The sequence below is a fragment of the Jaculus jaculus genome, chromosome 9 (genome assembly GCF_020740685.1).
Source record: "Jaculus jaculus isolate mJacJac1 chromosome 9, mJacJac1.mat.Y.cur, whole genome shotgun sequence".
Taxonomy (NCBI): Eukaryota; Metazoa; Chordata; class Mammalia; order Rodentia; family Dipodidae; genus Jaculus; species Jaculus jaculus.
Genome location: NC_059110.1, coordinates 46,235,023 through 46,241,486, shown reverse-complemented (window position 1 = coordinate 46,241,486; position 6,464 = coordinate 46,235,023).

Here is a 6,464-nt window from a genome sequence, read left to right as displayed (position 1 = left end):
GTTTGGGGGACCTTGTAGATCTCTCCGATCAACAGCTCAATTTCTGGTACTTGGAATTACAAGCCAGAGCTCAATGTTTTAGGGTAATATTTTAGAGTTATGCTTCATCCCACCCTCTTCAGAGCCAGTCTTAACAGGCAATTCTTGCACACTCCTATTGAAGGTTGTATTATTTAGTCTTCTATCCAGGAAAAAGGTATCTATGGAATGAATTCAGTTTGATTTTAGCTTTGTATGTATTTCCACCTCCCATTCTCTTTCCCCAGACATCTTCCATTCCCATTGTTTGACCTCAAATTGCCTTTCAGGTATGCCTACAACTCAAGGTCTTCCAGGTTAGTAACCACAGATGAGGGGGAACATTTGTCTTTCTGTCTTTGTGTGAGTTCACTAAGTATGATCTGTTCCAAGTCTATCCATTTTACTAAAAATTTCATGGTATCATTTTTTCTTTACTGCTGAGTGGAATTTCATTGTGTACCACATCTTCATTATCCAATTACAAAACTGTGGACATCTGGGTTGATTCCAGTTTTTAGCTACTGTAAATTGAGCAGCTATTAATATGGTTGACAAATATCTCTGCAAGTGAAGCCGTTAGAGTAAATTCCCAATAGAGGAATAGCTGGGTCAGTTGGTAGTTCTATTTTCCTCTTTTTCAGGATTATCCATTTCCATCATGGCTATAACTATTAGGTTTGATTTAATCCCTACCATGCTGGAGGGTTTATGGGGTTTAGTGCTTTGACCTTTCTCATGCCTGCTGTAGTTTTGGTTATAGTGTTTGTTCCCCTGGAGGATCTTGAGGTTGGCTGTTCAACTCTTCTGTGTAAAATATTTCTTGAAGTATTCTTTGCAGGTTTGGCTCATATAATCATAGAGCTGTATTTTGTCATGGAAAGTATTCTTTTTTCCACTGATTATGGGGAAGCCCTCTTGAACCCCCAAATTCCACATCAACAACACTGGAGATGCTCTACCTATCCCACCAGGGAGTAGCAAACCAAGGCCTACTCTTGAACATGTATGTGGGGTCCCAGCCATCCCACACAGGCAGCAGGGAAACCAGGAAGCTAGAAACCAGGAGCTCTGGAGCCCAGGCCTTCTCACACTGGAGGAGTGCAAGGTCTAATTGGCCCCACACCAGCAGTAGGCTAACTAGTTGCTGAAGAACCAGAAGCCAAGGAACCAGAATCCTAGGCTACTCTCACAGCCTACATAGGGTCAAAAGAAACCCAAATCAGCAGCAGGGGTGCAGAGAGCCCAGGCCTACTCACTCTACATGCACACCCTCTAGTGCAGAGGAACCAGGAGATGGGAGCTGAGAGTCCAGGTCTGCTACCTCTGTAGGACTGCAGGGTCCAACCAGCCCCACATCAGCAGCAGAACTAGGAGCCTAAGAACTAGGAGTGGAGGCCTAATCAAGCCGCCTGTGCACGTACTGTCCAGCACAGGGGAACCAGGATTCTGGAGCCCCAGCTGCCTGCATGCGGGATCCAAGTAGCCCCATATCAGCAGCAGTAGTACCAGACTCAATTCCCTTTCTTTTTTTTAAAACTATTTATTCATTTATTTATTTATTTGAGAGCGACAGACACAGAGAGAAAGACAGATAGAGGGAGAGAGAGAGGGAATGGGCACGCCAGGGCTTCCAGCCTCTGCAAACGAATTCCAGACATGTGCGCCCCCTTGTGCATCTGGCTAACGTGGGACCTGGGGAACTGAGCCTCGAACCGGGGTCCTTAGGCTTCACAGGCAAGTGCTTAACCGCTAAGCCATCTCTCCAGCCCTCAATTCCCTTTCTTTAGCCTCCTACTGCAAGACCCTCAAGCTACCAATGTTCTTCTGATCTTCAGAGTTCTCCTCTCTTGAATATCATGAGTGAAACTTTATGGCACTTTTTTTTTTTTCTTTTTTGGTCTGGCTGACTTTATTCACCATAATACTTCTCATTTTTCTCCAGGAAACAATTATGGGTGTGAACCAATTGGCAGCATTTATATTGTTAAGTTGAAATCTACGCTAAGGCCAAATATCAATGTATTTATCCATTTCTCACTGATAGAAATTTTCGGTGGTCTCCACTTTTGAAAGGAATAAAAGTAATTGCTCATGTGTAATTCTTTATATTTCTTTCAGGGAATATCTGGAAGGGATATATCATTAAGTACATTTAACTTCATTGAAGAAAATCAAATTTCCACAGGTTCCATTCCCATAAGACATGTGAGCTCCAACCACTTCACGTTTTATAACCCTTGTGGTATATTTTTGTTTAGATTTGTGATGAGTTTTATTGTAGGCATTTTAGTGGAAGTAAAGTGGTTCACTCCTGATTTTCACTTGTATTTTCTTAAAACTAATGGTGCCAAGTATCATTGTGTGCTAGTCTGCTATATGTATTTTATTTGGAGAAGTATCTAAATAGTTAACCTATTGTGTTGGCAATGTAGCTGAGAATGTTAAGTCAGTGGACTACTTGCTTAACGTGAGTAGAGATCCTAGCTTCCATTCCCAGCACTTAAAAAATATGTACATATTTTTTTTGTTTTGGCATCTAAAAAATTAATTAATTTTTTATTGACAACTTTTCTAATTATAGACAATATCCCATGGTAATTCCTTCCCTCCTCCCACTTTCCCCTTTGAAACTCCACTCTCCATCATATCCCCTCCCCCTCTCAATCAGTCTCTTTTTTTTGATGTCATGATCTTTCCCTCCTATTATGATGATCTTGAGTAGGTAGTGTCAGGCACTGTGAAGTCATGGATATCCAGGCCATTTTGTATCTGGAGGAGCACATTGTAAGGAGTCTTACCTTGAAAAACCAAAAATAAAATCCATAAATAAAACCATTTCCAAGCTTGGTGGTACAAGCCTATAATGCAAGCTACATAAAAGGCTAAGGAATGAGGATCCCAAGTTCAAGTTCTGCCAGGGCTATAGAACGAGTTCAAGGCCAGCTTGGGCAATGCAGTGAGATCCTGTCTCAGAATAAAAGGTTAAAACAAGTGTTTGGGGGCTGGAGAGATTGCTTAGCAGTTAGGGGCTTACCTGCAAAGCTAAAAGATCCAGGTTCAATTCCTCAGATCCCACATAAGCCAGATACACGAGGTGGCGCATGCATCTGGAGTTCGTTTGCAGTGGGCAGGAGGCTCTGGCGTATCTATCTGCTCCCTCATTCCCTTTTCATTCTCTCTTTCTCTCCTTTAAAATAAATAAATATTTTAAAAATTCCAGGCTGTGGATATCAATGACCTCACAGTGCCAGACACTACCTACATAAGACCATTCTAATCGAAAGAAAAGATCATGACATAATAAAAGAGAGACTGATTGAGAGGGGGTGGACATATGATGGAGAATGGAGTTTCCAAGGGGAAAGTTGGGGGAGGGTGGGTTACAATTATGGAAGTTGTCAATAAAAAATATAATAAAAATATGTACATAATTTTTAATATATAAATGTATATTTTCAGAGATAGGAGTATACATGCATAATGTATATGCACATCTATTAGGTTGTTCTCTTGTTGCTGAGTGGTAGAAAAACTAAATATACACTAAACACAGGTCTTTAAATGACATGGTTTGCAAATCTATTTTCATGTGGCTATCTTTCAAAAAACTATGTCTTTTGAAGAGTTTGTATGGTATCTTTAAGTTCTGAAGAAAGTTATTATTTTTCTTTATTTCTTGCACTTTTTGGTAATAAATGTTTCCCTAAAGGTTTAAATTGAGGTGTGCTTTATAAAAATAAATTATCTACAACTGCCTTTGATTTCCTTAGGTTCTTGTACTTCCCATTCTCTCCTGTCAAATTTTCTTTCTAAGGTAATCTACAAAGATTTTAGCTTTTATCTTATCTTGAAAGCTATCAAAAACAAGTTTTCAAAATTTAGTACCTAAAATGTGTGCTCTAGAACTATGAACACCTTCCCTATGATAACCCATAGTAACCATCCCTCCCCCCAACTATTTACTCTTATGGCTAGCCCCTTCTAAAAATCTCACTTTTAAACATTGTACTTAATTTTTAGGAATCGCTGTTTCACCTTGGTCTCTAGGTACTCTGAGTAAAATGAAAAGATCCTATAATCAATTGATTCTATCACCTAATTAATTTTAATCACCCTTTCACCGTATATTATAGATACCCTTGTCTACATTTCCTGCTTGATGTATCTTAAATTCCATAGTCATATATATAATCTTAGTACTTCACTCACACTGTCATCTCCATTATACCTTTCTTGCTCACAATATTCATTAGGCTGAAATTCAAGCCTGGCCAAACAATTTACTTTTACTTCTAGCATGCCTCTGCAACAGAAAAAAAGGTAGAGAAAAACAAAGACTTTGCTCACTAATCTCCTAACCATGAAACCATATATTACACACTCCCAGCTCAGCCAGACATCTATTTCATGCTCTCATTTCCTAAAATCTACTAAAGCCTTTTTTACACCAATTCTGTCTCCTGTATCACTGAGAATAAAACAGCTTTCCCAACTGCCCACTGCACATCTTTGGACTTTCATGTGTTACTTTGAATGAGATGTCCATGCTCAGTAGAGGCTAATTCTACCATCTACATTCTGAATCTCATTTCATTTTTTCTTTCCTACTCAAAGCTGTTTGGTCTAACATATTAATTCTACCTTTCCCTTGAATTATTTGCACCCCAATATGTACATAAGCATGTGTCCACTTTTCATTTTCAAAAAATGAAACAAATATGTTTGATCCCATGCCTATATTAACTACCATGCCTATTCTCTTTTCCATTATAGGAATACTGGGAAGATGGATTTATGAAATCTCTCCTCTTAGCATTGGATTTAAACACAATCCAATCAAGCTTTTTTTTTTTTTTTTTTTCTTGTTACTTTACGAAAATGGTTCTTATCATGCTTACTAAGTTGAGGCGACAACTCTGTCATCTTTTCATTTCCATGACTGAAAATTTATTCTTCCCAAGAGTAAACTATGGGTGATATTATATCCCATTTATTGTGTAATTTTTGAATATAAAAGAAACACCTCATGTGGAGGCTGAGACAATGGCTCACTGGTTAAAGGTACTGCTTTGCAAACACGTGGAATGGATTCAATTCCCCAGAACCCAAATAAAGCCAGATATAGGAAGTGGCACAGGCATCTGGTATTGGTTTGCAGTGGTAAGAGACAATGGTTTGTTATTCCTCCAACACATTTGTATATAAATATATTAACAAATAAAGATTAGCAAATCTGTTTTTTTTTTTTTTTTAAATCACATATAGGGCTGGGGGGATAGCTCAGTCAGTAAAGAGTTTGATCCCCAGTACTCAGGTAAAAATGCTGACCGTGGTGGAACACTTGTAATGCCACACCAAGAAGGCAGAGACAGAAGAATCCCTCAGACTCACTGGTTGACCTCACCTAAATAGTGAGCTTCAGGTCAATGAGAGTCCCTGTCTCAAAAAGGTGATGATAATCCTGAAGATGACACCCAAGGTTGTCCTCTAGCCTACACACACACACACACACACACACACACACACACACACATTATTTCATGTGTAAACTTAAATTCTATTTAAATGAATGACCAAAGAAATGTTTTAAAAATAAAACAGGAAAATATAATGCTTATAAATTTAGATATAATAATAAAGTTTGAAAACTTTTCTGAGCTTATGAAAGCCTAGAAACAATATGAATTATTTATCTGGAGTCTACACCCTTATGCATGCAAGGAAACACTCTGTCATGCTGCACCCCCCCAAATGAATTTATCAAAGCAGTTATATGAAGATTTATACATGAGTAAAATTTTCTCAAATAGTTTATATCTTAAAATATAATTTATAATCAAATTATATAAAATGCATGAGTTGCCACTTCAAAAATTAGAAATAAAATCCTAACACCTTGTATATAGTTTAAGAAAAAATTGGGCGGGGCATGGTGGTGCACACCTTTAATTCCAGCACTCAGGAGGCAGAGGTAGGAGGATCGCCATGAGTTCAAGGCCACCCTGAGACTACATGGTGAATTCCAGGGCAGCTTGGGCCAGACTGAGACCCTACCTTGAAAAACCAAAAACAAATAAATAAATAAAAATAAAAATAAAAAAAGAACCCCAATAGATACAAAAGTAATTCACAGCAGTAGCCACAGCCACTATCATAACTTATGTTTTCTCCCATAACAAATGTGAACTTCACAATACTTTTCTGATTTACTTTTGATTATTTTTGAGACAGTGCCTATCTGCGTAGCCCTGGTTGTACTGGAACTCAGTATGAAGATCAGGCTGGCATTGAACTTGCATTGATTTTCCTGTCTCTGACACTTAGTGCTGGAAGTATAGGCATAAGCCACCTTGCCCTGCTCCACTTTTAACTTATCAGTCAAAATCAAATCCATTTGGCCTCAGCTGGTGTAACTATTTGTAAAATGTAATTATTATAATCTA